Source organism: Carcharodon carcharias, chromosome 14, assembly GCF_017639515.1.
Source record: "Carcharodon carcharias isolate sCarCar2 chromosome 14, sCarCar2.pri, whole genome shotgun sequence".
In the NCBI taxonomy this organism is placed as follows: Eukaryota; Metazoa; Chordata; class Chondrichthyes; order Lamniformes; family Lamnidae; genus Carcharodon; species Carcharodon carcharias.
This window is the reverse complement of record NC_054480.1, coordinates 129,080,217-129,094,532: the sequence shown is the minus strand read 5'-3', so window position 1 is coordinate 129,094,532 and position 14,316 is coordinate 129,080,217.

The following is a 14,316-nucleotide window of genomic DNA, read 5'->3' as shown; positions in this document are numbered from 1 at the left end:
TTACATTAGGAGCAAGGTACATTAAGAACGAGGTAGATTTGGAGTGAGGTACAATAGAGTGGGTTACATTAGGAGTGAGGTACAATAGAAATGGGTTACATTAAGAGTGAGGTACATTAGGAGTCGGGTACATTAGGAATGGGATACATCAAGCGTGAGGTAGATTAGGAATGGTTTACATTAGGAGTGAATACATTAGGAAGATGATACATTAGGAATGCAGTACATTTGAAGTGAGGCACATTAGGAGTGAGGTATATTAGGAGCAGGATGTGTTAGGAGTGAGGTACATTAGAATGAGGTACATTAGGAGGGAGGTTCATTAGGAGTGGGATACATCGAGAGAGGTAGATTAGGAACAGGTTACATTAGGAGTGAAGTACATTAGGAGGAGGATACATTAGGAATGTGGTAGATTGGGAGGGAGGTGCATTAGGTCCAGGATACATTAGGAGTGAGGTACATTAAGAGTGGGCTATATTAGGAGTGGGATACATTAGGTGTGGGATTGTAAGATAAAATAATTTTCATAATGTTATTTGCAATTTACTGTAAAGTAATAGCAGGGTCTATGTATGTGTGTGTGTGTCTCTGTAAGTGGGATTTAATTGACTTTGAGACAGCTGGTCTGAAGACTTTGATGTAAGAAGAGAAGCTAGGTTTGAAATACTAAATAGGTAAACATGGGTGAAGTTTTAGAATGTGAGGTGTAAAGGGAACATTTGCATTTTAAAATAAACCAGAGTAGCTTGAATTCAAAAGGGAGGGTGAAATGTTTCACCTAGCCAGAAGTTGTTAAGAAACAGTGCTTATTTTTCCCAAAGGTTACTGGTAAAATTGAAACAATGATAGGTTTTTATTAATAGGTGAAGTCCAAAGACATAGTGAAACAATGGGAATTTGCATTCAAAGGGGAAAATATGTATAAAGGAGCGAAGACTGTGTGCAAGTGAAGGAACTCTAAGATCTAACAAGTGTGAAAAGCCTCCAGTCTCTGTGTCTAAACTGCTGTCTGCAAGAACTGAAGTTAAGAAAGCATCACTTGAATTTGTCTGTTCAGGGTATTGTGTTACTTTACCTGGGTCTTTTAAAATCAATGTGTTTTTACTGTTGCCTTAACAGAGGTGTAACTGGGAGTAGATTAATTAGGGGAGCTAGGAGTTATCATAGTAGTAATTTTTAGACCTATGTATGTGTTTAAAATTATTTCTTTTATTAATAAATGTTTAATTTAGTTTTGTAAAAACCCTAGGAGACTCAGTCATCTTATTATTACTGAATTCAACGCACGCATCTCAAAATAAGTATACAAATTGCCAAACAGTTGTGGCAGTTGTTTCAAGTTCTCTTTGGGATTTGAGCAGCTCAGCATTTACCATCTGCTGTGCCATAACAGAGATACATCAAGAGAGAGGTAGATTAGGAATGGATTGCATTAGGAATGAATAACATTAAGAGGAGGATACATTAGGGATGAGGCATATTGGGAGTGAGGTACATTAGGAGCAGGATATATTAGGAGTGAGGTACATTTGGAGAGTGGTACACTAGCAGTGAGGTACATTAGGAGTGGGGTACATTAGAAGTGAGGCGTCTTAGGAGTGAGGTACATTAGGAGTGACGTACATTAGGAGTGTGGTATATTAGGAGTGAGATATATGAGCAGTAAGATGCATTAGGAACGATGTATTTTAGGAGTGAGCTACATTGGGACTGAGGTACATTGGGAGTGAGGTACCTTAGGAGTGAGGTACATTAGGAATGGAATGTATTAGGAGTGAGGTACTTCAGGAGTGGGATACAAAAGGAGTGAGGTACATTAGGACTGGGATACATTAGGAGTGAGGTAGATTAGAAGCAAGGTACATTAGAAGTGAGGTAAATTAGGAGCAAGGTACCTTAGGAACGAGGGGTAGGGACTCGCTGTGGATCCTGGCCCATGTTTTATGTCTAGCACTATCATAGAATGATGAGGGAATCCTATGATTTCCTGTAGACGGCAGAGAAGAGAATGTCCTACCAAGGAAGTGAGCAAAAGTCAAAAGAATGTTGTTTGAATGACATGTTGGAATGGTTGTGAGCAACAAGAGTCCTCAGTCTTTATTCAAGAAAGTGAGGAAGTCTACGTGGTACATATGCTAATGAACTGTCTTTCCTGGTTTCATGGAGGCCCATTTTGATGGGATGAAGGTTTCATTTCACTGCTGGTAGTAAGATCCTGGTGTGGGAACAGGTCAGGAAGGCCCTGCCTATTTGGGAATCAGGCATAGCAGAATACTCGGAACCAGACTAAGAATTCTTGAGGTCCCTTCACATCCAATCCATTTGAACACAAATATATCGTAAAACTCAGGAAGAAATAGGCTGAAAACATTCAACCACTGCATCAATCATGAAGCAAGTCACATCACATCATACAAGATCATCAACCTACACTTAAACATCACCTTTAATGTAGGAAGGTGTCCTAAGATGCTTCATAGAAGTGTAATCAGATAAAATAGGACAATAGACCACCCAAGGAGGTATTTGGGACAAGTGACGAAAAGCTTGGTCAAAGAGAAAAGTTTTAAGGAGAGTTTTAACAGGTGGAGAGAGAGAGAGACAGAAATGTTTTGCAGGCTTAAGGCCTATGTTACAATCTCATTCACTGAAACAAAACTTCCTCCTGCTGGGGCTTCACATTGGGGTGAGGCTCCCGGTTACAGGCCCCATAAAGCTGGAGGGATTTCCGAATCCAGGGAGTAGACAATTGGATCTTTCAAGAGTGAATAACTAAATTATTACAATTATTATGGAGAATAGTCTTCAGTTCCTGGAGACTCCCACATGGCCCAACTGATTCTTGGATTCACTGTGCTTTCGTGAAGATTGAACGAGTGTTGATGTGTTCACTGAGTCTCAGCTGTCCTTAAATAGCATTGCCATGTGTAATCCAACAATTCGGTTTATCATCAATTTAATTTAATTAACCAACATGTTTAAATTACACAGCGGGATGATCTTCAAAGCAGCGATCACTCAGGCTGACTCATTATTCATTTACTGGGGATTGGCTGTGTGGGTTTTATCAATAAAGTGATGCTTTGACACGGACTCCTGTACTGAGGTTGCTACCAGATAGCCTCCCTTGTAGTTATGAGGACAGATGTGTATCAAATTACAGCTGCTGTGAAGTTTACCAAAATAGTTGACTGGGTTGGAAAAAAGAAAAACTTTCAAATCAGAAAATGATACAGTGCAGAAGGAGATCATTTGGCCTACCATGTCTGCGCTAGCTTTTTGGAAGAATTATCCAATTGGTCCCACATCTCCGCTCTTTCCCCTTAGCCCTACAATCGTTTACCCCTTCAAGTACCCAATTCCTTTTTGAAAATTATTACTGAATCTGCTTCCACCGCCCTTTCAGGCAGCACATTCCAGATCGCAACAAACTCGCCGTTTAAAAATGTTTCTTCATCTCACCTCCAGTTCCTTTGCCAATCAGAGTAGATCTGTCCCCTCTGTTCCTCCACCTGGTTGCCCCTGGAAACAGCTTCTCCTTATTTACTTAATCAAACCCATTCAGGATTTTGGACACCTCTAACAAATCTCCTCTTAACCTTCTCTGCTCTAAGGAGAACAATCACAGCTTCTCCAGTCTCTTTATGTCACTGAAGTCACTCATCCCTGGTACCATTCTGATAAATCTCCTCCGCACTCTCTATAAGGCCTTGACATCCTTTCTAAAGTGTGATGTCCAGAATTGCACAATTTTCCAACTGAGGCTAAGTGTTTTATAAAAGTCCAGCATAACTTGCTTGCTTTTGAATTCTATTCCTTTATTTATAAAGCCAAGGGTTATGTGTGCTCTTTAACAGCTTTCTCATCTTGATCTGCCAGCTTCAAAGATTTATGTCCATACACCCCTGGATCTCTCTGTTCAAGCACATCCTTTAAAATTGCATTATTTTGGCTCCATAGCCTTTCCTCATTCTTACTACTACAAGGTATCAGTTCACACTTTCTGCATTAAATTTCATATGCCATGTGTCTGTTGATTTGACCAATTCCCCTGAAGTCTGTTGATGTCCTCTTCACTGTTTACAACATTTCCAAGTTTTGGGTCAACTGCAAACTTTGACGTTAGATCCTATGCCCAAGTCCAACTCATTGACATAAATCAAAAGAGCAGTAGTCCTAATACCAACCCCTGGGGGATACCACTACTGTTGTAAGGGTAGCCAAGTTGCTACTAATGATAGACTTGATCTGCAGATCTTGGGTGGAAATATTAGGTTTATTTACAACATACTCAGCAGCAACTACACGCGTGCTTTTCAATCCAACTCTATCTCTACACAGACCCTTGAGGTAGCCCACGCTACAGATCATGTGATCTTCTTTAACAAGCATTATTCTTAAAGGTACATTACACACTAATTAAAACCATAATTACTACATTCCTCCCCCTTTCACTCAGCTATACATATTATATTTACAAGGACATAGTTTTCAAGACAACATAATATTTACACTAAGGAATTTAAAAGTTCAGTCTTTCAGGTGGTTTTCTGATATGTGCGGAATGTTGCAGCTCCACAACTTCAGATCCTTTGTCAGGAACCTCCTTTTCCAGAGTTGCCTGAACATCAGGTGCTTCGGTGGTCACCAGCAGTTCTGTATCCCCGACTCTGACAGGAATATCGGACATGTCAATCCTGGGTTGAGAATCATCAGGAGGAAATGCAGACCCAGTCATGATCACTGGGTGGGGCCCAGGAGCCACCCACGATGGGCCCCCGACTGCCATTTCACGCTGAGCTGGCCAATTAATGGCCCGCCAGCGTGAACGGCGCGCTGAGAAACCCCGCGTTAATGGGGGCGGGTGCAAAAGTCTGCACGTGCGCAGGAGGAGCGTGGACCGAAAGCTCCCCGGAGGCAGAGAGCTTAAAACCAAGAATAAAGATTTTGAAAACGTGAAAGACATGTCCCCACGTAGGACTCACTCACACAGGCAAAGACCAAGGCCGGGATTTTCCAGCCCTGTGGTGGGTGGGACCTGCCGTGGGTGAGGCGGCGCTCCAGCCAGAAGCCCATCGACTTGCGGCGGGAAGGGAAGATCCCGGCGGCCGGCGGGTGTGGAAAACCCCGCCCACAGTAAAGATTCTGTCAAAATATATATTTTTTAGAATTAATGTTGGAAACCTCATCCTGCCCGTGAGTGAGGTTTCCTCCAAAAGGCTGCCTAGCCGATTTGTCCGCCCGCCAACCGTAAGGTTGGACGGGCAGCAAGCAATAGCTTTTAATTAATTGATTAATGGCCTTAATAGGCCTCTTAATTGTCGGCGGGCGCGTTGCTGACTCTCGCCCGCGCCCACCGACTGAAATATAGCGACGTCATCGCGCACTTTTTTACAACCAATCGGGTCAGACGAGCGCTCGCCCGCAGGACATAAAATTCTGCCCTTGGTGATTTGTCCCTCTCTTCTTTAAATGGTTCACATGTTTCCAGTTGATCCAACCCTCCACCTCCATATGGTAAGATAGAGGCCCAGTCACTGCACTTATTTCACCCGGTAACCACTTTGGGCCTCTTCCGAAGTTCTTCACGTATACCGGCTCACCAATTGTAAATTGCCTCTCACAACTATGCCATTTGGGTCAAGTTTTCCGGCTTCCCTGATTCATTTCCGCCTTCCTCTCTAAATTCGGCATTATTAAGCTCAATCTCGCCCTGAGACGGCGTTTCAACAATAACCTTGCAAGTGTGACGCCTGTTGTTGTGTGAGGGGTAGTCCTGTAATGAGAAAGAAAGCGTGCTAGCTTGGTTGCTAAGGAATCGTCAGTTAGCGTTTTCATGTCTGCCTTGAACATCTGAACCGCCATTTCGGTCAGTCCGTTTAAGGAAGGGTAGTACGGTGCAGTTTTCACATGAGCGATACCATTGAGGCTGATAAACCGTTGAAACTCAGCACTCATAAATGTTGTGCCATTATCAGAAACAACTACTTCCGGTAGTCCATGAATAGCAAAACTTTGACGTAGTTTCTCAATTGTAGCGCTCGACATAGGTGACTTCACCTCATATACTTCCAAGCGTTTTGAATGGGCATCGACAATGAGCAGAAACATTGTTCCCAGGAAAGGTCTAATGTAGTCAATGTATAATGAAAATGCTGGAAAAACTCAGCAGATTTGACAGCATCTGTGGAGAGAGAAACAGAGTTAACATTTCGAGTCTGTATGACCCTTCTTCAGAGCTAAATAGAAATAAAAGTGTGATGAAATTTAGACTATTTAAGTGGGGTGATTCAGGTGAAGTTGGATGGAAGGTCAGCGATAGGTGGGGACTAAGGACAGATTGACAAAGATGTCATGGACACAAGACAAAGGGAGTGTTAATGGTAGTGGTAAGGACTAAAGGAGGTGTTGATAGTGGTATAAATGTGATAATAGCAGAACAAGGGTAAGCGCTTTGTGAAAGAACAACATGGAATAAATAACACAGGGCCCTTTTGGGGGTGGGGTGGGGAAAAAGATTGGAAACAAGGATAAAAAATGGGATAAAAAGGGGATAAAACAATGAATAAAAATGAAAATAAGTGGATAAAAAATAAAAATATATTTTAAAATAGGAGATTAAAAAAGAGGTGAGGATGGAGGAGAGAGTTCATTGTCTGAAGTTGTTGAACTCAATGTTAAGCCCGGAAGGCTGTAAAGTGCCTAGTCGGAAGATGAGGTGCTGTTCCTCCAGTTTGTGTTGAGCTTCACTGGAACATTGCAGCAGGCCAAGAATGAACAAGTGGCCATAAGAGCAGGATGGTGTGTTGAAATGGCAAGTGACAGGAAGGTCTAGTTCGTGTTTGCGGACAGACTGAAAGTATTCTGCAAAGCAGTCACCCAGTTTGTGTTTGGTCTCCTCAATGTAGAGGAGACCACATTGGGAGCAGCGAATGCAGTAGACCAAACTGAAGGAGGTGCAAGTGAAATGCTGCTTCACCTGAAAGGAATGTTTGGGCCCTTGGATGGTGAGAAGGGAGGAGGTAAAGGGGCAGGTGTTGCACCTTCTGTGGTTACATGGGAAGATGCCGTGGGAGGTGGTTGGGTTTTAGGGGTGATGGAGGAGTGGACCAGGGTGTCCTGGAGGGAATGGTCCCTGCGAAAAGCCGAGGGGGGGTTGGGGGGGGTGGGGGGGGGTGTTGTGAAGGGAAGATATGTTTGGTGGTGGCATCATGCTGGAGTTGGCGGAAATGGTGAAGGATAATCCTTTGAATGCAGAGGCTGGTAGGGTGATAAGTGAGAACAAGGGGGGCCCTATCATGTTTCTGGGAGGGAGAGGAAGGTGTGAAAGCAGAGGCACAGGGGATGGGTCAGACACGGTTGAGGGCCCTGTCAACCACCCTGGGTTGAAAAGCTCGGTTAAAAGCTGTTTTGGAAAGTGACATCATCGGAACAGATGCGACCGAGGTGAAGGAACTGAGAGAATGGGATGGAGTCCTTACAGGAAGCAAGGTGTGAAGATCTGTAGTCGAGGTAGCTGTGGGAGTCGGTAGGCTTGTAATGAATATTGGCTGACAGTCTATCACCAAAAATGGAGACAGAGAGGTCAAAGAAGGGAAGAGAAGTGTCGGAGATGGACCAGGTGAAGGTGATAGAAGGGTCGAAATTGGAAGCAAAATTGATAAATAAAACAGTCTAGAATAAAATGCTAGTTTCATGATTAACTTTAGTAGTCAATGTGTAACCACAACCAGGGTCTACCTGACCACTCTCATGGGCGTAATAGAGCTGTCACTGGCAACTTTTGCATTTGCTGACATTGCACACAGTGCTTTACTAAACTATATTTGACCATCCATCCCAGGCCATCATAGATAGTTGCATGTTATGATCTTCACTTGGGAAATCCCTGGATGGGTACTGTGTAGTTCAATTAAAAGTGGCTCCCTTCCCTTTGGAGGAACTATCACTCATGCTCCCCACAATAAGATGCCATCCTGGCTGGTTATTTCATGTCTTCTGTTGAAGTACGGTTTCATTTCATCACATACGGGCTCCTGGGACCAACCAAGTAGCACTTGTTCTCGTACCTAAGATAGGACTGGGTCCCGACTTGTCCAGTCTCTGATCTGTCGTGTACATACCGGTGAGGAATCTAAGAAATTTAACAGTAAAATAAGTTCCTGTGGAACTGGGACGTACTGATCATTTTCTTGTAAAGGCAAAGGATTAAGGGCATCGGTGTTTGTGATTTGATTGCCAGGCCTATGTACAAAAGTGTATTCGTGTGCTGCCAGGATTAAAGCCCGATTACTATTTCTGTATCTTCTTTCTACCTGCCATCTTCTTTCTAGCACAGACTTTAATCTCGGCCTTCTTTCTGACTACATTATTGGCCAGACTTCTCTCAGGATGCAAGCTCAACTTGTCTGATCTCAGTGGCTGAATCTCCCACAATTTCATCATCTGTCTGCTTCTTGGAAAATTCTGTGACTTTTGTTTCCAAAGCCTCTGGCTTCATTTAGCTGATTCTTCAGCTCTCCCGTCTCTCTTTTGTACTTGTTTGATCCCTCCTGGAAAATTAAACATTGTGGTGTCTTCTCTCCCAACTCATTCTTCAGTTTGTTCAAAGAAGTGCTAAATTATTTCTGTTTCTCTTCATTCTTTTCCAGAGGTACAAACTTTGACCTGAGGGCATCTTGCAGCATGTGAAGGTCTTTCAACAGTTTTTCTTTTTCTCTCTGAAGGTTGCTCACCTCGTCTCAAACTCTGTCATCAAGCAGGGTCTCTTCGAGTTTCTTCTGCTGTTCTTCCAGGTTTTGGCTTCAGACAACCTACGTTTCTTCAGGTTGTTGAGTCCTTACACACTCCTGTTTCCAAACAGGAACGCTTCCAGCTTCCTTTTGGAATCTCAGTGGCCAATCAAGGTTGATTTCCCTTAGCCAATTTAGCCCTCAAAGGCCTAGCCCTCTGCCTCTCAGTATCAACAGTGGTAGCTTTGCTGATTGGCTTCCATCATGGACAGTTACTCTGCTTATGCCTTTTACTTGAATATCTTCACCCGTATATGTTTTGAGTTTGGCAGTTGTTTCTTTAAAACTTAATTGATGTTCACCATTATTCAGATATCTGAATATCAATTACTGTAGTGGAAGCTCTCATGTCCACTTCCATTCTAACAGGTTTGCCATTTACTTTCACTGTGACAAATATTGGTTCTGCCTTTCCAACTTTCAGATTAAACAATGAGTAAATGTCTGCATTTGTTGTTTCAGGCTCTTCTACATTGTACATTTCATTGGGCTTCTTCTTTTGTTTACAAGCCTGCTTGACTCTTTCCTTGCACTGCCTCATTATACATCCATTCCTGTGACAATATTAGCATTCGATTTTTAAAACTGCCTATTGCTAAAAGACTGATTGTTTCCACCTCTATCAAAATTATCCTTCGATTTTGCTGATAAGTTATTTTTCTTTATTCTTCAGCTAGCGGGGGCTGTTTCCAGCTTCTCAGCAGAGTCTTGAATTTTTGCATCCTTTTTAGCTGGGATTTCCCGCCTGATGCAGAGGATGGAGCTATTTTGCGCACCCTGTATTGTTTTTGGATCTCTTACTACGCTTTCCATGGCCAGCGCTATCTCTAGCACATTCTTGAAATCCAAATTCACTTCGGACAATAATTTCTTCTGAATAGTGCCCTCGTTCACACCACACACTAAATGATATCTGAGCATGTCGTTCAGAGTTGTACCGAACTCACAATGTTCCATTAGTTGCTTCAAGTTTGCTGCATGGCATGCAGTTGTCTCACCTGGGGCTCTATTTCGTGAATTAAACCTGAATATCTGCATCGTGACTAAGGGCTTTGGTTGAAAGTGATCCTTCACGAGATCCACCAATTCAACAAAATTTTTTGAATCTGGGACACTGGGTGCTGTCAAACTTCAAATCAAGCTCTGGGTTTTGCTCCCACAAGTGCTTAAGGGGATTGCTCACCTCTTCTCTTCCCCCTTAATCTCATTTGCTTGGAAAAAGAACATGAAGTGTTCTATGTAATGAGACCAATCATCTATGGCTGGTTCAAAAGGATCAATTCTCTCACATTGTGGCATTTTGTGAGAGAATAACTTCTTCAATTCTAAAGGGGCTTGCTATTCACAATCACTTGGCAAGGTACAGTGCCGATTTCTTTTCAACTTGATTCCTTCTGTTCAATTCTGTTTTATCCTCATCACCAGTTTGTTGTAAGAGTGGGCGAGCTGCTACTATTGATAGAGTTGATCTGCAGACACGTCTTGGGCGGAAACATTAAGTTTATTTACAACACACTCAGCAGCACCTACACATTTGCTTTCAACACCAACGCTATCTGTATACAGGCCCTTGAGGTAGCCCATGCTACTCTCCTATTGGTTACTACAGATCATGTGATCTTCCTTAACAAGCATTATTCTTAAATTACATTACACAGTAAATAAAACCATAATTACTATAATTAGATACCACCCTCCAGTCTGAAAAGCAATTGTTTACCACTACTCTCTGTGGTTTAGTTCCAGCAGCCATTCTGCCATTGTCCCTTTCATCCCACGGGCTTCAGTTTTGCTAATGCATTTTATACAGCAATTTTCAGAACGTCTCAACGTCAAGTAAATTATTGTTGAAGCGTACTCACTGTTGTAATTTAGGAAACACAATAGCCAATTTGTGCACAGCAAGCTCCCACACAAAGCAATGTGATAATGACCATACTGACTGGAAGCTCCCAAGAAGCAGCAATCGCCTCCGACTGCCGCTCTACTCCACTTTATTCTTCCACAACCGAGCTCCACATACCTGGCCGGTTCGTCCATTCTCGGTTTCTTCAGATATGCAAAGCGTACCTTCAGTGGAGCCGCTTCCTCGTAGCACTCGATTGTTGGGGAAGAGAAGCCACACCACCTCTTTACGGCATCAGCTGCCATAACCTGCTAAGTGTTTGAAGATCACAAAGCTTCTCAGTGGGTTTCTCAGAATGTTAAGAGTGAATGGTGAGTGAGCGGGTGAATGTGTAGGTGTGTACATGGGTTGGTAGGTGAGGTAAGTTGGCAGGTGGGTAGGGTGGTAAGTGGGTAGGGTGACAGCTGGCAAGGGTGGTAGTTGAGTAGGGTGGCAGGCTGGTAAGGTGGAAGGTGAATAAGGTAGGTAGGTCGGTGAGTGGGGTAGGTGGGTCAAGGGGTAGCTGGGTCAGGTTGGGGAGGAGCCGGGGCATCGGGGGAGGCTGTCAGGAGGTGGAAGCTAGTCACGTGGAGTCGGGGGGATTATGGGGGAGAGCTGGGTGTCAAAGGGGGACATGGGTCAATTGAATAGTTACCCAGTTAAACTAGGATTTTTGTGACTAGGTTGCTATCCAAGTAATTAAGTCAGAACCATCCGAAGTCTCTGACTCTAACTCAGAGTTGGGGACTTTTTCGGAGAGTCCCAGGGAGCAGGACAATTTTCCGGTGTTATAATATGGGTTCTTTATACATCTCAATGATGAGATCTTGAGACTTGTATCCTTAACTATGTACCTTTTATTGTTAATCTTTAACTATTTACAGATTCCAGGTTACTGTCATGCATGGTGCTGTTACCTCCAAGCATGCTGCTTCCAGAATGTTCTCTATAGATTGTTCTCTCAGCATATTATCATGTGACTCTATACATCGTATGGTGGGAGGGGCCACATTAACCCTTGCTCTGCCAAGCGCCTTTACAATAGCATGCAGGCACATAGCACAACAATAAGATCAAACTTCCTGGGCAATTAACACCTTGTCAGGGCATCAGCACTTCTGAAGAATCCCAATGCATATCTTGGGGGTACATACAATCTCTGATGATACAGAGACTGGAAGATGTGGGCTAATACGTTTTAGCAATGCTGACTGAGGGATAAAATTGACCAGAACACACTTGTCTGCTCTTCATTGGAATAGAGACGTGGGATGCTTAACATCCACCTGAGAGATGGACAGGGCCTCGGTTTAATGTCTGATCTGAAAGACAGCGCCCCTAACAGAGTAATGCTCCCTCAGTACTGCATTGGAGTGTCAGCCTGGATTTTTGTGCTCAGGTTTTGGAAAGGAGCTTGAATCCATGATTTTCAGAAACTGCGGTAAGAGTGCTAGCCACTGAACCATAGCTGGATACAGATGTTTTACCTGGAATGACTCAGGGTCTCCTCTGTCTGTTGGTCAGTTAGTCCTAGTTATAATGGGTTGTGGCCATTATAACCCAAACCTAGGGACTGCAGTAGAAACTATACCAGGTAAAGCTTGTACTGACATTATGTCCATGGTCTTTGTTAGCGCCACTTTCACTTCATAAATGTATACTTTCAAATGATAAACTAAAAATGTAGTGGAAAATAAATAAGGGTGAGAATTTAACCAGTTAGGTGCTTTGGACATGTTTGCTAAATCAGCGCTGGGAACAGTTGGTGATTGGATTATGGACAGAAGCTCCTCCAGATTGGGACATGTGCAACGTTGGGACCCACTCACGTTGCTGAGGCAACAGACAGCAAAGCTGTCTTTAATCCAGTGAAATTCATCGAGGATCCTACCAATCTGCTGCTGTAATCCCAGTGCGAGGTGGGTGGGGGGTGTGGATGGGTGCCATGGAAGCCTGAAGGGCATTTTACTGGTGGACCAGCCAGAGTTACATAGGCAATGAACAACTTCATCAGCCGGGCATTCACACAGTGCTGTGATCGGGAAACCAAGCAGTATTTCCCTGGGGCAGCAACTAACAGTCATACTGGGGCAAGAAATGGCTGTATCATTGGGGAATGGCTTTGTCATTTTAGTAATAAACATTATCAAAAAATTCATCAAGCAACATCACAATTAGGGCAATAAACAACAGTGGAGTACCAGACCTCATGACCTTTGGAGCACTATAACAGACGACCATTGGAATACTCAATCATATTATCTCTGGGGCATGAGAAACGCAAGTCGTTCAGCTGATGCGTTAATGTAGAGGTACAACCTGTTTACCTTTCCTGCTCAATAAACAGGTAACTGAACTTCAAAAGTAGGGGTGGGTTTACATTAATTCAAAGAGCGAGTCAGCCACCTGTTCATCGATAAAGTGTGACTGGCAGGTCATGTTCCACGAGATGAAGAATATCTCATACAACCTGCATGTCTATCACACTCCTGCTCTATTTCCTCTTGTTCTGAGTGCTTTTTTTAATTAAGATGCTGAACTGATATACAAAGCTTAAATGTCACAGCTGCGTTGCTCAGATCAGGAGATACCATTCGACACGTATGAACATTTAAATATAAGGAGTTTGACCTTTTCAAATCATCCTTTATAAAAACAACAATTAAACTCACTCTCGTTACCTGTATCTGAAATATTTGCACCAAGAAGAAGCTGACAAAAGATCTCAGCTAGACTGGCAGACTGAACCAGGGTTTCTGGCAAACTGCTCAGAAACAATTGGACTATTGACGGAGCCGAGAGTCAAGCTTCGTTCTGGTGTCGTCTCTGACCATTTAGCCTTTAGACCCAGAGGGCGGAATCGTCCCAGATTTGCACTAAGTGCGGTAGCAAGTGTGTAAAAGGGCATTTTACCCGCCGGCCGCAAGGGCGGATTTTCACACCGGATTTTCTCTCCCGCCTCATAAGTTATGCAGTCACTGGAAACATGCTGGACTGCTGGCGGCTGACCTCCGGTTTGCCCGCCATGCCATTACCTCACCCATTCCTCACTCAGGATGCCGTATTTAAACTGCAGCTACGCACACAGTTCTCAATGCCTGCGGCCCTGGGCTGCGCCGGTGAAGAAATGTCCCCAAAAGCCAAGAAGAGTGCAGCCCGCAGCCCAATTCAGTGATGCATCCCAAGTTTCTCACTCTCATCTGAATGCTAAATTCTACCATATTATGGTCACTTTTTCCCTGGGGGATCTTTTACTCTGAGATCATTTATTAAACCTGCCTCATGACACATTACCAGATCCAAAATAGCCTGACCCCTGGTTGGATCCACAACGTATTGGGAGAAGAAACTGTCCCGAATACACTCTATGAATTCTTGCTTGTGGCTAACTCTGCCAATTTGAATTTCCCAATTTATGAAGATTAAAGTCACCCATGATTAATGTACTGCCTTTTTTACATGTCCTCATTATCTCCTGATTTATTCTCTACCCTACAGTATAGCTACTGTTAGGGAGCCTATAGACTACTCCCACCAGTGTATTCTTTCCCTTGTTATTCCTTACCTCCACCCATATGGATTCTGCATCCTCTGATCCAAGATCATTTCTTGCTAGCGTACTTATTCCATCTCTTA